Source organism: Accipiter gentilis, chromosome W, assembly GCF_929443795.1.
Source record: "Accipiter gentilis chromosome W, bAccGen1.1, whole genome shotgun sequence".
In the NCBI taxonomy this organism is placed as follows: Eukaryota; Metazoa; Chordata; class Aves; order Accipitriformes; family Accipitridae; genus Astur; species Astur gentilis.
Window position 1 is genome coordinate 3,548,765 of NC_064918.1, and position 22,633 is coordinate 3,571,397.

General features: G+C 45.6%; 1 protein-coding gene across 2 annotated transcripts in view; it reads right to left on the reverse strand.

Moving 5' to 3' along the window:
- LOC126035324 (uncharacterized protein YagA-like) overlaps window positions 1-22,633 on the reverse strand; it is a 215,819-nt gene that overhangs the window by 89,118 nt on the left and 104,068 nt on the right. Inside the window, exon 1 of one of the 2 annotated variants that reach the window (XM_049793826.1) lies at window positions 19,321-19,357. The exons of the other annotated variant lie outside the window; for it this stretch is intronic. The gene's annotated coding sequence lies outside the window, so the exon portion shown is untranslated. Of the gene's footprint in view, window positions 1-19,320; window positions 19,358-22,633 lie in introns of those variants that run through there. 2 annotated transcript variants of the gene reach the window in all.

A 22,633-nucleotide genomic window follows, 5' to 3' on the forward strand; every position in this document is an offset into this window, starting at 1 on the left:
TAATTCTCCCCATAGCAGCCCTCATAGCACTGTGCTCTGCATCAGTAGCTAGAAAGGTGTTGATAGCACACCAGTGCTTTGGCTACTGCTGAGCAGTGCTGGCACAGCATCAAGGCTGTCTCTCCAACATTTTTGCCCCCCACTCCATGGCAGGCTGGGGGCAGACAAGATCTTGGGAGGGGACATAACCAGGACAGCTGACCCAAACTAACCAAACAGATATTCCATACCATATGACATCAGCTCAGATATAAAAGCTAAGTAAAGGGAGACGGAAGGGGGGCATTTTTGTCTTGCAGAGCAATCACTACGTGTACTGAAGCCCTGCTTCCCAGGAAGTGGCTAGACATCGCCTGCTGATGGGAAGTAGAGAATAACATCATTTGTTTTCCTTTGCTTTCGCGCATGACCTTTGCTATCACTTTATTAAACTGTCCTTATCTTGACCCACAAGCCTTTTGTTATATTTTCTCTCCCCCATCCAGCTGAGGAGGGGGAGTGATAGAGCAGCTTTAGTAGGCACTTGGCACCCAGCCAGGGTCAACCTACCACAAGCCAGCAGCCGTAGGAGTGTGGCTGGCACTATTGGGCCTCCTTCAGACATGGAATAGGGAGGGCCAAGATTGCTGAAGTCCATGGAGTTGTGTCTTATTCGCAGAGGAGGACGAACATGACCCCTGTTACAGAGCCCAGCAAACCTTCCCAGGGATCTACAAGCTAGGCCAGCCCAAATAACAGCCTTGGCTTGGCAGGTTGTCTCTAGGAAGATGTGGGTCTTAAAATGAACAGCCTGCATAGCCCCATGAATGACTGTGACCTGGAGACAAGTTTACAGATGTATTATTTATTTGATATGCAAACCTTATGTCACTCATGCAGGAAGAGGAGGAAGCAGAGTAGCATTCTGGCAGGCATAAGGGAAAACATGGCCCCTTGCTTTGACAGAAACACAAATCTTATTCATCCAGCTTTAGAAAGTTGTATCAAGTCATGCTGGGGCTGAAGCTGTTCTCTAAACAATTCCAAGGCAGTGCGATTTCCACTTACGCTACATACCCTTTGGAAATATAGACCTGTACAAGGGAAGCTCCATTACCACAGTGCACCTACACATCAATTAATTTTTAAAAAATAGTCTTCGATGTCATTTCTGTATTTGACATAGTTGTTCCATAAATGAGGAGGCCAACAACAAATAACAGAATGAAAATAAAAATTGCCTAGAAGCAGCAGTATTAAGAAAAGTAACTCACATTTTCAAGTGCTACAAATGTTTTATTTCTAGCCCTGAAGCATTAACTCGCGTCACTGACGGTGTTCAGGCTCAGCTACTGAATTTTAGAATACAATTGTTTTCTTACAGCTAATTCAGATAACTAAACAGATGATAATATATCAAATCTGAGTTCATATTTAAGCATATATGATGATAACATGAAAAAAGTGTTACTGGTGGATGCTGAAGTATAGTGTAAAATGTGTCTAAAAGCATGATCTACTTTACTATTAATAAAAGTTGGTATTAGTACCTAAAAATTATAAAGTAACACTTAAAAAAATAGTGATTTTATTTCTAAGGGTCTGGATATCTGGATATCCAGGAAAGTATGCATAATGCTTTCCAAGACAGGCACTCCTTTTTTAATTAAAGGTTTGTTGGGGTTTTTTTCCAGAACTCCTTTGAAATAATTTCTAGCCTAGTCAGTTGTAGATATGTTTCCATGTGAATTAGTGAAGTTACACCAGAGGTGAATACACTCCATTATGAAGATTGTGAACCCTATTGTACCTTTTGAGTGGTACAGAAACTGTAGATTCTTCCATGAATTTTGGCAGCGTTCTGCTTGTGCTGCATCTGGTTGAATGTTTTTCATAAGATTTATTAGTCCTAAGTCATTATGTGCACACCGTTGCATAGAGGCGGGTGCCTAAACATAATTTGCTGATGCTCTAGCTATGCTGACATATGGAGCAAGTAATTCTGTACATGGGACCCTTATATGTATCTTTCCGTATTCTCCTGTATCACTCCCTCCCAGCATCTCAAATGTAAAGCTGCAGCTGCCATGAATATGACTTCCTTCCCTCTGACCATTGTCATCTGGTCATCTCAGCTTTCAACTGGCTCCGTATAAGGAATACTTCCTGTTACATGTTTTGCACAAATTTACTTGAGCGGGTGCAATTGTCACTGCTGATGTACTTCTGTCTAAAAAAAATCCAGCTAAATCTCATTTATTTCTTCTGGATAAGAGCACACATAGTGATTACTGCTCATTTCCATTTCATTTAAGAACAAAGGACTGGAAACAGCTAATCACACTAATGAGCTCAGGTCTCTACACACATAAACAACTATATAATAGACGTTTAATCTGAAATATTCACAGTCTCCCAATTAAAGACTACCCTTAAGAAACACACAACTTCTAAGCTGTGTAAATAGTAGATTTCATTAATCCTGTATTCTCATCATATCCTTTCCTCCCCTTTAAATTCATGATGTTTCCTTGGCTTTAGGAAGGGAGTTCCTGAAATAACAGGGCTGGATATTTGTTGCACTGGAGCTGTTTTGTGTTATACCACTAGTTCATTTGGACTATAGAGCCAACACATTTATCAGCTGATATAGTTAAAATTAGAGGTATTATGCCACTTCCACCTATGCTGCTGAGGTCAGAGTGTATCTTGAAGAAGGAGGTGCAGTCACCTCTGAAGTCCACTAAACCCCAGTGGCAGTTTCCATCATCTTGTCCATTACCAGTTGGTTTAGACAGCTTGAAAAACCCATGGCCATAGCTGTGCCAAATGTACGTTTGTTGAGGATTTCTTGGCTGGGCAAGGGCATGTGAGCAATCCAGCCGTTAGCTGGGAACGAAGCATAAGTTTACAAATTGCTGAAGTGGACAAGGACGCTGTGTCCTTGTATGCTGGGAAAAAGGAAGATAAGAAGAGCCTGACAAACAACTCCTGGATGCCGAAGAATGAGATAAGTAACTGCTGGACACCTCGTGAAGAAGCTTGCACAGCCAATAGAGGATAAGATAGCTCCGCGTGAACCGGGGTATTGTACCAATTAGAGTATTGTATAAGGCGCGTGCACAAGCACATAAGGTATATAACGGTGTTAAAAGTTGTAGTAAATGGGCTTCACTTGATCACATTGGTCTGTGCGTGATGTCCCCTGTGGATCCTCCACAACATTTGGTGCCCAAACAGGGACCCTCAGATCAGCACCTTATCATCTCTATGAGAATCTCTGGTGCAGCTGAACCGACGAGGGAGTGGAGAAGCCGGCCAAGAGTGTTCCTGCTGCCCCGGCAGGATGGCATGAGCTTCAGCTAAGCTGGGAAGACGAGGAGACGTGCGTAAGCTTGAATCTCGCCCTGAGCTGGGAAGACGAGGGGACGCGTGAAAGCTTGAATCTCGCCCTGATCAGGTGAGCAGTCGGAGAAGGAGATGGGGTTGGACAAAAGGCAGGAAGCAGTCCTAAAGCTCCTTCGTAATTTTCTCTCTGAGAGAGGACTGAAATTCGATAATTCTGTGTTAAAGGGGTTGCTTTTATGGGCCTGGAAGAAAGAACTTATCCCGAGTATAAATGTCGCATTTGAAGAAGCGACCTGGGATAATATAGGCAAGGCGCTGTGGGACGCTATTAGCTGCGGGGAGGATAAGGTAAAGGAGATAAACAAATACGCAGCGCACTGGAAGGTAATTCGAGAGATGCTGGAGACAATGAGGGTGTACCGGCAGGCAGCCGCCGCTGTCTGCGCGGCGGTGACCCCCTCTGCTGCCTCCATGACTGCCCCATCAGCCTACCCTGCTGGAGTTGGGGGGCTATTCTCTACACAACTATCTCCACCCCCCCAACATCAATTTCCGTTAACGCTAAGACGCCTGCACAGACACAGCCTTTGCCTATACCCAGCCAGGCCGCTGGCGCCGAAAAAATTCCCCCGTCTGTTACTCCACAAGAAACAGGGGAATTAGGGGGGGCCGATTGTCGCCCGGCAGATCCGGAGCCGACAGACTCGGAGGTGGTGAACCAGTTACAAAAACTGCCAGCCCCGCTTTCTCCCCCGCCACCCGCCCTCCGCCTGCCCTCCCTCCCCTCCGTCCGCCCGCCGCTGCGTGTGTCAGCCGCCCATGGAGTGGCCGCCGCTAGAGCCGCCGCCACAGCCGCCGCCACAGCCGGCCCCCGGGCAACACCGTCCGCACCTTCGCCAACCGCCCGTTAATCCATCCCGCCTCTCGGAAGCAGAGACGGTGAAACCAACTACGCCCGCGATAGACGCGGAGTCGCCTACAATACCCGCTGTAGACGAAAGGCAGAGACATTGGAGGGGAGTAATAAAAGATGCCCTTGTGGAAGGGACTATGATCCAAGCATTCCCAGTTATTGCACCAAATGGACAAAAAAAAATGGGAGGCGTTTGACTGGAAAGTACTTGAGAAATTAAGGACTGCTATGAGTCAGTACGGAATCCGCTTATTGATAAAGCCAGAAAGAAACCCTCGGTAAAGTGTTTTAATTGTGGTAAATTTGGACACATCAAGAGCCAATGTACAGTTTCTGCTAACAATAAGTGCTGCAACAGTTGTAAGAAAGATAACTATACCACCCAAGACTGCAGGAAGAAGGGAAACTTTACACTGAACGCGAAGGCCGCTCGAGCGACGACACAAATGCAAGGGGCTTGGGCTGCCAGCCCTCAGGCAGCCTCGCAACCACAAGATCCGCCACTGCAGGAAGCTCCGGAGTGGATGTGGAAAGCGCAGTAGACATTATGTTGATGGATGCAGGGGGACACTTGGTGGATAGCAACATAAAAGGGACCATTGGGGTTTGGGCTTAGTGCATTTTTAATGGGGCAATCTTCAACAGCTCTAAAAGGAATTCTGGTAGTCCCAGGGTTTATTGATGCAGATTTTTGTGGGACTGTGAAAATTATGATTCATGTTTTAATCCCTCCTGTTTCTATTCCTAAAGGTACCAGAATAGCACAATTAGTTCCATTCAGGTCGTGTGTTCCAAACCCAGGTGCAGTACAACGTGGAGATGGTGGATTCGGCTCCACAGGGAAACCGCAGGTATACTTTGCCAAGGATGTAACAAGAGGTAAACCAGAAAAGGTAGTGCAATTGGAAGGGCCTGATGGAGTTGTCGTCAAGAAACCGATGACAATCAATACAGGAGCTGATGTTACGATTATGTCACGATGCATTTGGCCTCCATCATGGCCATTGATCAATCCAAATTTTGGTATTGCAGGGATAGGGGGCACACAAGACACCTTAGTAAGTCAGCTACTGATTACATTTGTGTTCCCCGATGGTGAACACATTACGACGTGTCCGTATGTCATGACTACCCCAACTGAATTGTTTGGCCTCGTAGGCCGTGATTTATTGAGCCAAATGAAGGCAATGTTAGTGACGCATCCTTTTTAGGAGCAGTCACTGAGGGGCAGCCAATCCTGAAAATTAGCTGGAAAAGAGATGAGCCTGTTTGGATTGATCAGTAGCTGCTAAATTCTGAAAGGCTGCTAAAAATACAAGGGTTAGTTGAGGACCAATTGAGAGCGGGACATGTTGTTCCTTCTACTAGTCCATGGAATACACCAATATTTACCGTTCCCAGGAAAAGTGGGAAATGGAGACTGTTACATGATCTCAGAGCTATGAATGCGGTGATGCACAGTATGGGAGCCCTGCAGCCAGGTTTGCCGTCTCCAGTTATGCTTCCAGAAGAATGGGATTTGTTAATTATAGATCTAAAGGATTGTTTTTTCACCATTCCCTTGCACCCAGATGACGCTGAACAGTTCGCCTTTTTGGTACCATCGATTAATAAGGCAGAGCCCTATAAGAGATACCATTGGGTTGTGTTACCGCAATGAATACGCAATTCCCCCACGATGTGTCAGGTGTATGTGGCCTGGGCATTAGAGCCTGTATGAAAGCAGTTTCCTCAGTTAATCATTTACCATTATATGGATGACATTTTGATAGCGGGAAGGAACTTGCCACAGGATGAAATTTTAACTCAATTACAGGACACCTTAAGCCATCGCGGAGAAATAATCGCTCCTGAAAAGGTGCAAAAGGCAGCACTTTGTAAGTATGTGGGGTGACACATAGATGCTAGCAATGTTAAACCTCAGAAGGTTCAAATAACTTGAGAAATTTTAACGGTGCATGATGTCCAGAAGCTTGTGGGAGATATCCAGTGGGTGCGGAATCTTTGCGGTATCACTAATGACGATATGGCCCCTCTGGTAGAACTCTTCGGTACGAGCGCACGTGCAGATGAGAAATGGGAAATGACAGGAGAACAGCAAAAAGCCTTAAAATTGTTGGAGCGGCGGAGGAATGCACATAAGTCGACCCAATATGAGTGATAGAAGTGATTCAACTTTATTTGTACGGATAGCTCATATTTATACAGTTTGCGATAATTATGCCTGCTAGTCCTAATATGATTGGTACATTGCTAATGTTTATTCATTACTAAAACACACCCACTTGTGATTTGCAGCTATGCATGTTCCGTAACTTTCTCATGGGAACTTCTTCAAAAGTTACTTATGAAGTTATGCCAAGGTCACACTGTCCCTGTCTTTCTCCTGATAACAGCGAGACCAGCTGTTGTTTTTCTCCTGATATCAGCAAGGCCAGCAGTCTTCGGCCAAGGCCTAGTCTTGCTGCTCAGGCTGACATTCTTTCACACAGAACTCTGCTCGCACAACTTTTCCATAGACACATGTCCTTTCTCATCAAGCCAATTCCCAACATAGAATATATATCAAAGAAAATTGCATCTAGCTTTGTATCCAGATGGAATGAAGATTTACCGATCATGTTGATGATCATTAATACAGGGGACTCTCAGAGACAACACCCTTATGCGGTAGATTGTCTGTGGGACACAAAGTGCTCAGATCCCTTGAGAATTCTGGAACGCGTCTTCTTGGCCATACGGCCAGACTAATCTATTGTAACCTGATTGGAATTGTTTGCACAGCTGATCATTAGGGGAAGAACGAGGATTGTAGAGATTGCAGGGACGGAACCAGAAATGATACTGATACCTCTGGTAAAATGGTATTTGGAATGCGGAATTCGGCATTCTGTAGCGTTACAAGTGGCATTAGCGGGGTTTGGAGATACAGTAAGTAATCAATATCCAAAGCATAAGTTGTGGTCATTATTGGAAAAGCAAACCTTTGAGCAAAAACCATGGAGGTCGGAAACACCTGTACATGGAGTAACAGTGTTTACTGATGCTGGGAAAAAGACAGGTACGGCCCCCTGTACGTGGAAAGATGCTAATGATCAGTGGTGTGAGCATGTTGAAAAAGGAGAGTCTGGGGATTCCTTACAGATGCTAGAATTAAAAGCGGTGATTTGGACACTGCAGCATTGGGCTAAGGAGCCGCTGAATATCATATCCAATTCTCTTTACGTAGTTGGGATGGTACAAAGGATGGAAAGAGCAATGGTAAAGGAGGTCACAAACAAAAGATTGGGAATGTTGTTTTTGTCATTACTACGCTGCTTGAACTCTCGGAGTGTAGGGTATTTTATAAAGCATATAAGAAGTCATCAAAAACTACCAGGTTTCTCAGAGGGAAATGACGGAGCTGACCAATTGGTTGCAGTGGCATGGGAGCCTCCTCCAGGGAATCGTTTTCAACAAGCACGGCAATCACATGCGTTCTTGCACCAACCTGCTAGGATGTTAGCAAAGCAATTTGACTTACCACTCACTGATGCCCAAGGTATCGTTAAAGCATGCCCCAATTGTCAAAAGGAAGGGCTGGGCTTGGGCTGTGGGGTTAACCCACGAGGTGTCTTGCCATTGCAGTTGTGGCAAATGGATGTCACCCATGTTATGTGGTTTGGTGCAAAGCGTTCTGTGCACGTGTGTATTGATACCTATCCTGCTGCCGTATGGGCCACGGCACGAACTGGAGAAAAGGCCTTACATATTGAATGACATCTTCACGCTTCTTTTGCAGTGCTGGGTGTGCCTAAAGAAATTAAGACGGACAACGGCCCGGCTTATGGTTCTACATGATTTGCTCGATTTTGTAATTTGTGGGGAATTCACCATGGTACCGGTATTACACATCTTCCCACAGGACAGGCTATTGTCGAATGGGCCAACCAAACCCTAAAGAGCATGCTGCAAAGACAAAAGGGGGGAACCCAGGGCTTACTCCCAGAGGAACAATTGGCCAAAGCCTTATTTGTGCTAAATTATCTTAGATTGACAGGTGATCACAAAGACCCACCGATGGTAGTGCATCATGGTCTTTTACAGGTGGAAAGGACGCAACAAAGTACAGGAATCATGGTAATGTATAAGGACCCAGAATCCGGGAAATGGTGCGGATCAGCAGAAGTAAAACTTACTGGGAGAGGGTATATGTGTTTGCTTACAGATCGAGGCCTTCGCTGGATCCCAGCTAAGTGGGTCAAGCCATGGCTTCGCACTGATGCTGGACCCAGAATCATCCCAACGGCAACTGGCACGGTACTGGTGGGTGCTGGAGCCACTGATCCGACAGATTCTGACTAACAGACTATTACACTTTAGAGGACTAGCAGACATTGAGTCCTTCAGAGAGGTTTTTGGTTAGGGCATTATAAGGATTTATCGCTTGTAGAAGACTCAGAACAGCGTGCCTTATTGTATATAGAACTTGCATTAGGTAAAAAGTGTGTTAAGCATAATTTGATTAAACATAGTGTGATTACGGGAAGACAGTGTGGGGTAAACATAAAAGTTAGTTAAAGCCAAAATTAGGGGTAAGGTCTATTTCCATTAATAACCTGGGAACGAGGTTATGATTGTGTTTTCACAGATACAGGCCCATGACGGACTCCTGTTTGATTTGCACGACCATCATCATCTGGAACATCTTAGATGGTGCAGCAATCTGAATACCACCTCAGCCAAAAAACTAACGTGTAGGTCACCTTGGCTAACATAACAGGTCAAGATTCTCTGTTTATCGCAACTGCATCATAAAGCCCACGAACCAATAGACAAGATGGTTATGACTCGTGCAGCGTGCCTGGCCAGCGAGCGCATGCGTCTGTATTGGGTCTGGCTGAGATGGAGTTAGTACTCCCTATAGCAGCCCTCATAGCACTGTGCTCTGCAGCTTTGTAGCTAGAAAGGTGTTGATAACACACCAGTGGTAGGGAACCATCGGAAGTGGAAAGCTGCTGTGTGGAGCCCCACACGACAAGTCATTGAGGCCACTGAAGGAGAAGGCGAGTCAAGTCAGTTTGCAGAAGTGAAAGCCATCCAACTGGCTCTAGACATTGCTGAACGAGAAAAGTGGCCGGTACTCTACCTCTATACCGACTCCTGGATGGTGGCTAATGCCCTATGGGGGTGGCTACAGCAGTGGAAGAAGACCAATTGGCAACGCAAGGGTAAACCCATCTGGGCAGCAGCATTGTGGCAGGACATTGCTGCCCGTGTAGAACACATGACTCTAAAGGTACGTCATGTAGATGCTCACGTGCCCAAAAGCCGTGCCACTGAAGAACATCGAAATAATGAACAGGTAGACAAGGCTGCCAAAATAGATATAGCTCAGGTGGACCTGGACTGGGAGCGTAAGGGTGAGCTATTTGTAGCTCGATGGGCCCATGAGACATCGGGACATCTAGGGAGAGATGCAACATATAGGTGGGCTCGTGATCGAGGGGTGGACCTGACCATGGAGGCCATCACACAGGTCACTCATGAATGTGAAACATGTGCTGCAATCAAAAGAGCCACCAGAGTAAAGTCTCCCTGGAACAGAGGGCGGTGGTTGGGTTTTCAATATGGCGAGGCCTGGCAAATTGACTACATTGGACCACTGCCACGAACACGCCAAGGCAAGTGCTACGTACTCACCATGGTGGAAGCAACTACTGGTTGGCTAGAAACATATCCTGTAAACCATGCCACTGCCCGAAACACCATCTTAGGCCTCGAAAGGCAAATTTTATGGCGACACGGTACCCCAGAAAGAATTGAATCAGACAATGGGACTCATTTCCGAAATAACCTTATAAGCTCCTGGGCAAAGAAACATGGCATTGAGTGGGTATACCACATACCCTATCACCCGCAGGCATCTGGAAAAATTGAGAGATATAATGGACTGTTGAAGAGTATGTTGAGAGCGCTAGGCAATGGGACATGGAAGCATTGGGATGCAAATTTAGCAGAAGCCACTTGGCTAGTTAACTCTAGAGGATCTGCTAACCGTCCTGGTCCTGCCCAAACAAAACCCCTACATACTGTGGGAGGAGATAAGGTCCCCGTGGTGCACATGGGGAAGTGGCTGGGGAAGGCAGTGTGGATTGCACCTCCCATGGGAAAAGGCAAACCCATTCGTGGGATTGTCTTTGCTCAGGGACCTGGGTGTACTTGGTGGGTAATGCGGAAGGATGGGGAGACCCAGTGTGTGCCTCAAGGACATTTAACCTTGGGGGAAAAATAATCTGTGATGTGAGTTGTATGTTGCAGGAAGTAATGTAGCAGGAATGACCTGAACGGCAGAGGAGTGAACTTCGCAAGGAACCAGACAAGTGCATCGGTGACCCAAACCAAGCCGACGTTGGTGCCCAACGATTGAACGTACTGCTTCTCCTGTCCTGACCACTCATCTTGATGGATGGGGCCCAAGTCATAACCTGTGTGTGAACATCTGAAGGAGTGGAAGAAGCCCCTGGAATATCTATCTCTTAAAGGACAAGGGATAGTAATTAATAAGAATGTATAAATCTGTACGTTGGGTATAAAAGTTGTTTAAGTATGTAGTTTCAGTTGTAAGTGTTGGTAAGAAAGGATTTCAGTAATGAGAATTAAATACAATAGTATGGTTAGAAGATATCTGTATTAAATTATGTGGGACCTGAGCAGGACGCAAATGGTATGGAATAAGGGGTGGAGATTGTATTGGGTCTGGCTGAGATGGAGTTAGTACTCCCTATAGCAGCCCTCATAGCACTGTGCTCTGCAGCTTTGTAGCTAGAAAGGTGTTGATAACACACCAGTGTTTTGGCTACTGCTGAGCAGCGCTGGCACAGCATCAAGGCTGTCTCTCCAACATTTTTGCCCTCCCCTCAATGGCAGGCTGGGGCAGGGCAAGATCTTGGGACGGGACATAACCAGGACAGCTGACCTAAACTAACCAAACAGATATTCCATACCATATGACGTCAGCTCAGATATAAAAGCTAAGTGAAGGGAGACGGAGGGGGGGGACATTTTTGTCTTCCGGAGCAAGCACTACGCGTACTGGAGCCCTGCTTCCCAGGAAGTGGCCAGACATCGCCTGCTGATGGGAAGTAGAGAGTAACATCATTTGTTTTTTTCTTTGCTTTCGCGCGCAACCTTTGCTATCGTTTTATTAAACTGCCCTTATCTTGACCCACGAGCCTTTCGTTATATTTTTCTCTCCCCCGTCCAGCTGAGGAGGGGGAGTGATAGAGCGGCTTTGGTGGGCACCTGGTATCCAGCCAGGGTCAACCCACCACAGTGTCATAGATTGCAACCGAGGCGGACTTTTGGCACCCGCTGGCCACGTGTGCTTGTCGTGGTTTAACTCCAGCCAGCAACTAAGTACCACGCAGCCGCTCACTCACTTCCCCCATCCAGTGGGATGGGGGAGGAACTCGAGAAAAAAAAGGTAAAACTTCTGGGTTGAGATAAGAACGATTTAATAGAGCAGAAAAGAAGAAATTATAATGATAATGATAACACTAATAAAATGACAACAGTAGTAATAAAAGGATTGGAATGTACAAATGATGCACAGGGCAATAGCTCACCACCCGCCGACCGACACCCCGCCAGTCCCCAAGCAGCAATTCCCTGCCACCCCCCCTTCCCAGTTCCTAAACTAGATGGGACGTCACATGGTATGGAATACACCGTTGGCCAGTTTGGGTCAGGTGCCTTGGTTGTGTCCTGTGCCAACTTCTTGTGCCCTGGCTGGCCATGAGAAGCTGAAAAGTCCTTGACTATAGTCTAAACAATACTGAGCAACAACTGAAAACATCAGTGTTATCAACATTCTTCGCATGCTGAACTCAAAACATAGCACTGTACCAGCTACTAGGAAGACAGTTAACTCTATCCCAGCTGAAACCAGGACAGTGCTGAAACCCGTTCCTCTGCAAATGTATAAATACCGGGATTTTTCCGAAGAGCATCGGGCTGGTGTACGGTGAGGCCATCGTTGCCTCTGTGGGGACGCCCACGGAAAGCTGGCACCTACCGATTGCTGGGCTGAGTTCACGGAGCAAGATGACACAAGAATGTATGGATGGTTCATCTTCCTCATAGTCCTCATGGTCTGGGTCATTAGGGGTAACGGGTTGGCTCAAAGAATTATGGGCATTGTTGTAGTTATTGTGATTTTAGCTATTGTAATAATTTTACCTTGTTCAGCTTGTTAAGAAAAAATGGCATCCCAAGTTATTAAGCAAGCCTGGATTGCTCAAAAACAAAAAGGGGACTTGTTGAGGATTTCTTGGCTGGGTGAGGGCATGTGAGCAATCCAGCCATTAGGTGTGAACGAAGCATAAGTTTACAAAGTGCTGAAGTGGACAAGGACGCTGTGTCGTTGTACGCTGGGAAAAAGGAAGATAAGAAGAGCCTGACAAACAACTCCTGGATGCCAAAGAATGAGATAAGTAACTGCTGGACACCTCGTGAAGAAGCTTGCACAGCCAATAGAGGATAAGATAGCTCCGCGTGAACCGGGGTATTGTACCAATTAGAGTATTGTATAAGGTGCGTGCACAAGTGCATAAGGTATATAACGGTGTTAAAAGTTGTAGTAAATGGGCTTCACTTGATCACATTGGTCCGTGTGTGATGTCCCCTGTGGATCCTCCACAACATACATTTGCTTTAGCTGAGGACTGAGACCATTACTTTAATAAGTAAATGCTCAATGAGCTTTTATACTATCTTGTTTATCCATCGAAACCATCTGTGCAGTTCAAATATAATTTCATTTTCATTTATGATAAAACAAAATGTAGAAGTTTAGTCTTCAAATTTTATCTTCTTTGTAGGAAAATCAAATTTCATTCAGCCTCTCTAAAGGTTATTACGTAAATAAGATTAGATTTTGAATAAAGGTTAGTAGTGTCTCAATTTTTTGTATGTATTCAGTAGATAAAATTAACCTCTGTACAGCTGGCCAACACAAAGCTAGACACCATTTAAGTGCTCAGGAATGAATTTCCCTGGTTGTGAGCATACAGCATAGTATCAGTATTCTGTGTAGTGTAGATCTCGACCCACTTTCTTATTAGATGATCATCACTGGTCAAAATGATCTTCCAAAAATATCCCCCCCCCCAAATGCTTAGAGAGTTATTCAACACCACAAATACAGGCAAGTGGCATATGTTACGAGCACATAGCCATGGGATGGGACAAGGATAAAATGGGTTTCTGCTGCAGAGTTTCTGAGATACCTACTGAACACAGTGAATCACATGAGAGCTGTGTTTTGTTACAGGAGAAGCTCGATTACGTTGGGAAGTTAGGTAAAGGAGGAATGAGTCACCAGGCAGAAACTGAAAAGATTTGGGGGCACAATCCGTTCCCATTTCTGCCTTTGTAGCTTCACCAACACTGCCAGGACAGATTCTGATTTCATCAATGCTTCTGTGAAAAGGAAGTAGCCCACTGGAATGTGGTAGTATAAAATCAGAAGGAAACCTACTCATTTTCAGCAGAGTCATAGTGAGAGTACAATTTACCCTTGGTAGAGAAGGCAGCAATGGTGATTCCTCAAATATTACACTATTGAGGAGCACATGTTACAAAACAACCCTCTCATACAGTTTTGAGGGTTAAATTGTGCCTATAATAAATGCTAAGATACAATTAAAACCTTTTTAGCTAACTCAAGGCTTTTTTTAAAGCAGTTTTTCCTAGCTCAGACCAACCATTAGGTGAAGAGCTGGAAACAGTGAGAGAAAAAGTGATTTATGTGTGTGCATCAAAAGGAGAACATAACCCTTTGCAAATTATTTCCATGGGTCCCCTACCTACAAATGAAGAGATATGTGATATAACAATTCACTGTTCTGACACACATTACAATCATGCTGTGCAGTTTTTAATGCATCATGTTACATTAAGCTTAGCCCATGGTCTAACACCATGTAACAAATTTCTGTGAAGGGAGTAACATAACACGATACTGTCTTTTAAAAGACACACATGATATTTTCAGATCACTTTTTATCCATGAATGCCCAATCTAAAAATCAAGGTGGTAGATGAAATTGAAGTGAATGAGTATCCACAAACCATAATATTTATCTTGTGTAGTTTTGCTCATTGCTACCTGTATTCAAAGACTCTAGTCAATTTTTGTTGTAATGCATGAGCAAAGTTAACAGACATATTATTTTTTGTCACCCTCAGTTAGATTTTATTCACAGACAGTGAAGGGAGACCTGGCAGCCATTAAGACTAAAACACACTGAGAATCCTCACAAGTGTTTATTTTGCAATAGAGAAGTGTCATGGTTTAACCCCAGCCAGCAACTAGGCACCATGCAGCCACTTGCTCGCTCCCACCCAGTGGGATGGGGGAGAAAATTGGCGGGGGGGGGGGGGAAGTAAAAGTAATGGGCTGAGATAAGAACAGTTTAATAGAACAGAAAAGAAGAAACTGATAATGATAATAATAATAATAAAAGGATTGGAATATACAAACCAAGTGATGCACAATGCAATTGCTCACCACTCACTGACTGATGCCCAGTTAGTTCCCAAGTGGCGATCCCTCCCAGCCCCATTCCCCCCAGTAATGTTTAGACCAAGTCAAGGATTTTGCAGCTTCTGATGCCCAGCCAGCAAGAAGGCTGGAGGGGCACAAGAAGTTGGGAGGGGACACAGCCAGGGCAGCTGACCCAAAGTAGCCAAAGGGGTATTCCATACCACGTGACGTCACATCTAGTATATAAACTGGGGGGAATGGCCGCTCGGGGACTAACTGGGTGTCAGTCAGTGGGTGGTGAGCAATTGCACTGTGCATCACTTGTATATTCCAATCCTTTTATTATTATTATTATTGTCATTTTATTAGTGTTATCATTATTAGTTTCTTCTTTTCTGTTCTATTAAACTGTTCTTAACCCACAAGTTTTTCTTTTTTTTTTTCCCCGATTCTCTCCCCCATCCCACTGGGTGGGGGGGGAGTGAGTGAGCGGCTCTGTGGTACTTAGTTGCTGGCTGGGGTTAAACCATGACAGATTGCTAACCAACTGAATATGAGCCCATCGATACTATGGCTAACAGAAAACTGATATCATCCATGAATATACCGACATGTCAGTATTATGTAGGAGTCTTAATATCTAGAAATGCCAAAAGGGTGAGGCTCTGGCTGGAATCACATGCCCAGTTCTACACCATTAAAATGGAAAAAAAAGCTTGCAAGGCTCAGAACAAATCTACAGGACTGATACGGCACCTGGAAAACACATCCCACACAGCAAGGCACAAGAAGCTAAGAGTATTTAGTCAGTAAAGAAAATAAGGGATTTGGTCAATCTGTAATCTACATAGAGAAAGAATTTCTGATAGCAGCAAGTTCACGACCCAGCAGAAAGAATGAGCAGTAGGATACAACAGCAAACTCAAACTAGACAAAATCAGGATAGAATTAAGGGACCATATTTTAAGTACTGAGCAATTAACTACTGGAAAAACTACCAATGGATAAGGGAGATGTTTACAATCGGATGTTTTTCTGTAAGATATGTTTTAGCTTAACTGCAAATTAAGGCTCAGTGCAGAAATTAGCAGGTGAAATCTGTGCAGGAGGTTAGACCACACAATAGTTCCCTCCATCCCTAAAAGTCTCTTGTCAAAACATATGCACCTAAACTGAGGAACCAGGCTCTTGTACTGCAGACTTGGCTGCAGGATCAGAAATCCACCTGTTCAGAACAAACTGTAAGACTGAAGTCCTGCTCCTAGACTATTAATTTTTTTTTTTTATGGGGAAGGAAAGTGAGAGAGGTCTGTTTACTTTTCTCTTATGCACAGAGCATTGAGGTGCAGGAGATGCTAGAAATAATTACAATAAAACATCACGCTGTAGGTATTATAGCAATACTGATTTTGCCAAAATTAGCCTGATCAAACCAGTTTAATGGGATTTTCATATTTCTAGTCTTCAGTGAGGAATTAAACCCTTCCTCTTTTCAGATATATAATTTATTATTTTTAATGTATATATAAAGCTTTCAAAGTACATATTGAAGCAATCATTCCTAATCCAGCAGAAAACATGAGCATATCAGGGAACTAAGCCCTTGAAATATCAAGTATACCTGAATTACACTTTAGTAGCAAGTTTCATCTTGCTTAATTTAAGATGCATCAAGATTAGGTGTCTAGTCTGTGCCTATTAGGCTTCATTTACACTGAGGAGAAACAGTTCAGTTCATGGTCTGTAAATTGGATATCTAAAACTGTTTGGATGACTGTCATGGTTTCAACCCAGCTGGTAACAAAGCACCACACAGCCACTCGCTCCTCCCCACCCCCCTCCAGCGGGATGGGGAGGAGAATCAGAAAAGATAAAAGAAAAAAAAAAACCAAAAAACCGGAACCTCGAGGTTTGAGATAAGGACAATTTATTGGGACAACACAAAAAGAGAAGTTACAACAACAGTACTAATAAAAGAATATACAAAACGAGTGATGCACAGTGCAACTGCTCACCACCGGGAACCCGATGCTCCACCACTTCCCCAGGTCCACCATTTCCCCCACCAAAAAGCTGAAAGCCCACCCCCCAGCCCGCTCCCCATTTATATACAGGGCATGATGTCACATGGTATGGAATAGCTCCTTGGCTAGTTCAGGTCAGCTGTCCTGGCTGTGCCCCCCTTCTCCCAGGTTCCTGTGAAAATTAACTCTATGCCAGCTGAACCCAGGACATTATCCACCCCTTATTCTATACCATCTACATCATGCCCAGATCCTACATTTTCCAATTAATCACCACCACTTTCCTTGTCTTATAAACATATATATATGTATATGGACACCCCCCCCACACACACACACAAATAGCATTCCCTTAGTCTATGGGCCATCCCTCTAATGTGTCCATCAGTTTTATTTAGTCCATGACTTTGGGGCTCCATCTGTTGTGACACTCCTTCAGGATAGGAGAGATGGTGTGAGGTGTTGCATTATTGCATGCTGCCTCTGGAGCTTGTGGCTGGTACATTTGGTGCAACCCACGCCTGTGGTCTGCAGGTCGAAGATGTTGATCATGAGGAAATCACTGGGTGCCAGTTCAAGTTCTATCACTATTGTACTTGGCTCGGTTTCAAAGTCCATCCTTCAGTCATTTGGGTAATTCTTACAGTAATACCCCTGATATGGCATATAGACACTATAGATACAATGACATACATTGGCAGGTTATTTAGCAGTTAACATCATACAGCCTAATTCACTGGCTATTCTCTCCCAAAATCAAATCTCCTTGAGATACACATTGAACTTACCCATACTTCTGCATCACCCACCAAGTGCAGCCAGGTCCTTGAGCAAAAGCAAGCCCTTGGATGGGTTTGTCTCTGCCTGAGGGAGGACTAACCCAGACTGTCTTCCCTAACATACTCCTCATGCGCACTACAGGGACTTTATCCCCTTCTACAATATGTGGAAGTCTTGGTTGGGCGGGGCCAGCCCTATTGGCAGATCCTCTAGTATTAACCAACCAGGTGGCTTTTGCTAAATGTGTATCCCAATGTTTGAAGGTTCCACCCCCCATTGCTCTCAATGTAGTTGTATTGGGTCTGGCTGAGATGGAGTTAATTCTCCCCATAGCAGCCCTCATAGCACTGTGCTCTGCATCAGTAGCTAGAAAGGTGTTGATAGCACACCAGTGTTTTGGCTACTGCTGAGCAGTGCTGGCACAGCATCAAGGCTGTCTCTCCAACATTTTTGCCCTCCCCTCAATGGCAGGCTGGTGCAGGGCAAGATCTTGGGAGGGGACATAAACAGGACAGCTGACCTAAACTAACCAAACAGATATTCCATACCATATGACGTCAGCTCAGATACAGAAGATAAGTAAAGGGAGACGGAAGGGGGGGCATTTTTGTCTTCCGGAGTAACCACTACGTGTACTGAAGCCCTGCTTCCCAGGAAGTGGCTAGACATCGCCTGCTGATAGGAAGTAGAGAATAACATCATTTGTTTTCCTTTGCTTTTGCGCACGCGACCTTTGCTATCACTTTATTAAAATGTCCTTGTCTTGACCCACAAGCCTTTTGTTATATTTTCTCCCCCCCGTCCAGCTGAGGAGGCGGAGTGATAGAGCGGCTTTGGTGGGCACCTAGCATCCAACCAGGGTCAACCCACCACAGTAGTTTTCAGCAGTCCATTGTATTGTTCAATTTTTCTGGAGGCCAGTGCGTGATAGGGGATGCGATATACCCACTCAATGCCATGCTTTTTGGCCCAGGTGTCTATAAGGTTGTTTCGGAAGTGAGTCCCATTGTCCGACTCTATTCTTTCTGCGGTGCTGTGTCACCATAAAACTTGCTCTTCAAGGCCCAAGATAGTGTTCTGGGCAGTGGCATGGGACACAGGGTATGTTTCCAGCCACCCAGTGGTTGTTTCCGCCATTGTAAGCACATGGCACTTGCCTTGGCAGGTTCGTGGGAGTGTGATATAGTCAATCTGTCAGGCCTCCCCATATTTATATTTCAGCCATCGCCCTCCATGTGACAGGGGTTTTTGCCGCTTAGCTTGCTTAATTGCAGCACATGTTTCACATTCATGGATGACCTGTTCAATAGTGTCCATGGTCAAGTCCACCCCTCGATCTCGAGCTCATCTATATCTTGCATCTCTTCCCTGATGGCCTGAGGTATCATGGGCCCACTGAGCCATAAATATCTCACCCCTACGTTGCCAGTCCAGGTCCACCGGAGACACTTCAATCTTGACAGCCTGATCCACCTGCTGGTTGTTTTGATGTTCTTCAGTGGCCCGACTCTTGGGCACATGAGCATCTACGTGACGTACTTTTACAACTAGCAATTCTAGCTGAACAGCAATATCTTGCCACAGTGCAGCAGCCCAAATGGGTTTCCTCTGTGCTGCCAGTTGCTCTGCTTCCATTGCTGTAGCCACCCCCATAGGGCATTTGCCACCATCCATGAGTCAGTATAGAGATAGAGCACTGGCCACTTTTCTCTTTCAGCAATGTCTAATGCTAGCTGGATGGTTTTCACCTCTGCAAATTGACTCGATTCACCTTCTCCTTCAGCAGTTTCTGCAACTTGTCGTTTAGGACTCCATACAGCAACCTTCCACCTCCGATGCTTTCCCACAATGCGACAGGATCTGTCAGTGAACAGGGCATGTTGCCTCCCATTTTCTGGCAGTTTATTATACAGCGGGGCCTCTTCAGCCTGTGTAACCTCCTCCTCTGGCAACATTCCAAAGTCTTTGCCTTCTGGCAAGTCCGTGATCACTTCTAAAATTCCTGGGCAACTTGGGTTTCCTATGCGAGCTCGTGGCGTGATCAGTGTGACCCACTTACTCCACGTGGCAGCCATTGCATGATGTGTAGAGGAGACCCTCCCTTTGAACATCCAACCCAGCACTGGCAGTCGGGGTGCTAAGAGGAGCTGTGTTTCAGTACCAACCACTTCTGAGGCAGCTCGAACTCCTTCATATGCTGCCAATATCTCTTTTTCAGTTGGAGCCTCAGGTTCTCGATATCCTTGACTCCAAAACCCCAGGGGTCAGCCTCGGGTCTCCCCAGGTGCTTTCTGCCAGAGGCTCCAGGTAGGGCCATTCTCCCCAGCTGCAGTATAGAGCACATTTACAACATCTTGTCCTGCCCGGACTGGCCCAAGTGCTACTGCATGAGCAATCTCCCATTTAATTTGTTCAAAGGCTTGTTGTTGCTCAGGGCCCCATTTGAAATCATTCTTGTTCCGGGTCACTTGATAGAGAGGGCTTACACTCAAACTGTAATTTGGAATATGCATTCTCCAAAAACCCACAACACCTAAGAAAGCCTGTGTTTCCTTTTTATTAGTCGGTGGAAACATAGCTGCTATTTTGTTAATCACATCCATAGGGATCTGACAACATCCATCCTGCCATTTTATTCCTAAAAACTGGATCTCCTGTGTAGGTCCTTTGACCTTACTTTCTTTTATGGCAAAACTGACTTTCAGAAGGATTTGGATTATTTTCTTCCCTTTCTCAAAAACTTCTTCTGATGTGTTAAACCATATGATGATGTCATCAATGTATTGCAGCTGTTCCTGAGCTTCACCTTTTTCCAGTGCAGCCTGGATTAGTCCATGGCAAATGATGGGGCTGTGTTTCCACCCCTAGGGCAGTCGATTCCAGGTGTACTGGACGCCCCTCTAAGTGAAAGCAAACTGTGGCCTGCACTCTGCTGCCAAAGGAATGGAGAAAAACGCATTAGCAATGTCAATTGTGGCATACCACTTGGCTGCCTCTGACTCCAGTTCATATTGAAGCTCTAACATATCTGGTACAGCAGCGCTCAGCGGTGGCGTGACTTCATTCAGCCCACAATAATCTACTGTTAGTCTCCATTCCCCACTGGATTTCTGCACTGGCCACATGGGACTATTAAAGTGTAGAGTGAGTCTTGCTGATTACTCCTTGGCTCTCCAATTGGCAAATCAGCTTATGGATGGGAATCAGGGAGTCTCAGCTGGTGCGATATTACCGCTGGTGCACCATTGTGTTAGCAACTAGCACTTGTTGTTTTTCAACCCTCAGCAACCCCACAATCAAAGGGTCATCAGAGAGGCCGGGCAATGTGGACAGCTGTTCAATTTCCTCTGTCTCCAAGGCAGCTATACCGAAAGCCCAACGGTACCCTTTTGGGTCCTTGAAATACCCCCTCCTGAGATAGTCTAGGCCAAGGATGCACGGGGCCTCTGGGCCAGTCACAATGGGGTGTTCCTGCCACTCATTCCCAGTTAGACTCACTTCAGCTTCCAATTCAGTTAACTGTTGGGATCCCCCGTCACACGAGAGATACAGATGGGTTCTGCCCCTTTATAACTTGGTGGCATTAGGGTACATTGTGCACCAGTGTCCACTAGAGCCTTATATTCCTGGGGGTCTGTTGTGCCAGGCCATCGAATCCACACTGTCCAGTAGACTCGGTTGTCCCTCTCCTCCACCTGGCTGGAGGCAGGGCCCCTCTAATCCTGGTTAGAGTATCCGTTACTCAGTTTTCCCAAACGTGAATCAGAAGTCCCTTCAAGAGGATCAGAAATGAGATCAGCCCATCTACTGCGTCTGGGGGACTGCTCACGGGAAACTGGAGCAGCAGTTTTCCAAGAAGAATCCTCTTTTCTGATTGCTTTTTCTCGCAACTCCCGTACCCGTGCATCTAGGATTGAGGTAGGTTCTCCATCCCACTTCCTCATGTCCTCTCCATGGTCACGCAGGTAAAACCACAGGTTAACTCATCGTGTGTACTTTCTCTCTCCTCTCTCTTGGGCAGAGGAACGCTTACTCCTAATAGCTGTGATGCAAGCCCGTACAGATGGGGAGGAGGACATATTCATTTTGAATTGCTGGAACTCTCGGGACAATTCCTCTACAGCCGAGACACAGGCCCGTAGGGAGGAAGAGAGACTTCCTTCGTATTGCCGGAGTTCGACAGCCAATTCATCCACCGTTTGTCCATAGCCTTCTCTCCAGGACATTAATGCCAATGAGTTGGCATAGGTTGGTGGTGCACTTCGTAGAAACTTCTGCCACATCAGTTGTGTGCATTGGACTTCATCTGGATCTGTGGGTGACTGCCCATTTTCTGGATCATTATAAATCACCTCCAGCACGGCTAATTCTCTCAGGTACTGGATACCTCTCTCCATGGTGGTCCACTTGCCTTGGTGACATGTAACTTCATCCCTGAAGGGGTATCTTTCCTTTACACCTGATAGAAGTTGCCTCCAGAGGCTGAGGAATTGTGTTTTTCTCCCAATCGCCTTGTCGATGCCCCCTTCCCTAGACAGGGATCCCAACTGCTTGGCTTCCTTACTCTCTAATTCCACACTACTGTCCCCACTATCCCAGCATCGGAGCAACCAGGTAACAATGTGCTCACCTGGGTGGCGGCTAAAATCTTTTCGCATGTCACGCAACTCACTCGTGGATAGAGATCGGGTGATTATTTCAGGTTCTGCCTCTTCCTCCTGTTCTCGCGATGACCCTGGTTCACTTTCATCTCTCGCTAAGCGAACTGATTTCTTTGTGTGTTTCTTTTTCTGTACAGGGGCGACTGATACTGGCACAGGTTGGTTCTCTGGTTTAGCTGCAATGCCTGTGGCCGGGGTTGAGTAGCCACGGTGCCTGTCACTCTGTTTTCCCTCTCTTCCCCCTGAGGGTGCTTCCTAATATGAAGCAGTGTTTGGTAGATACTGGCCAGGGCCCAGCACAGTGCAGCAAGTTGTGCATCTCTGGAATAGCCACAGCATTTTCCTTTCAAATATTCTACCACTTCATGAGGGTTCTCTAGTTGTTTGGGAGTGAACTTCC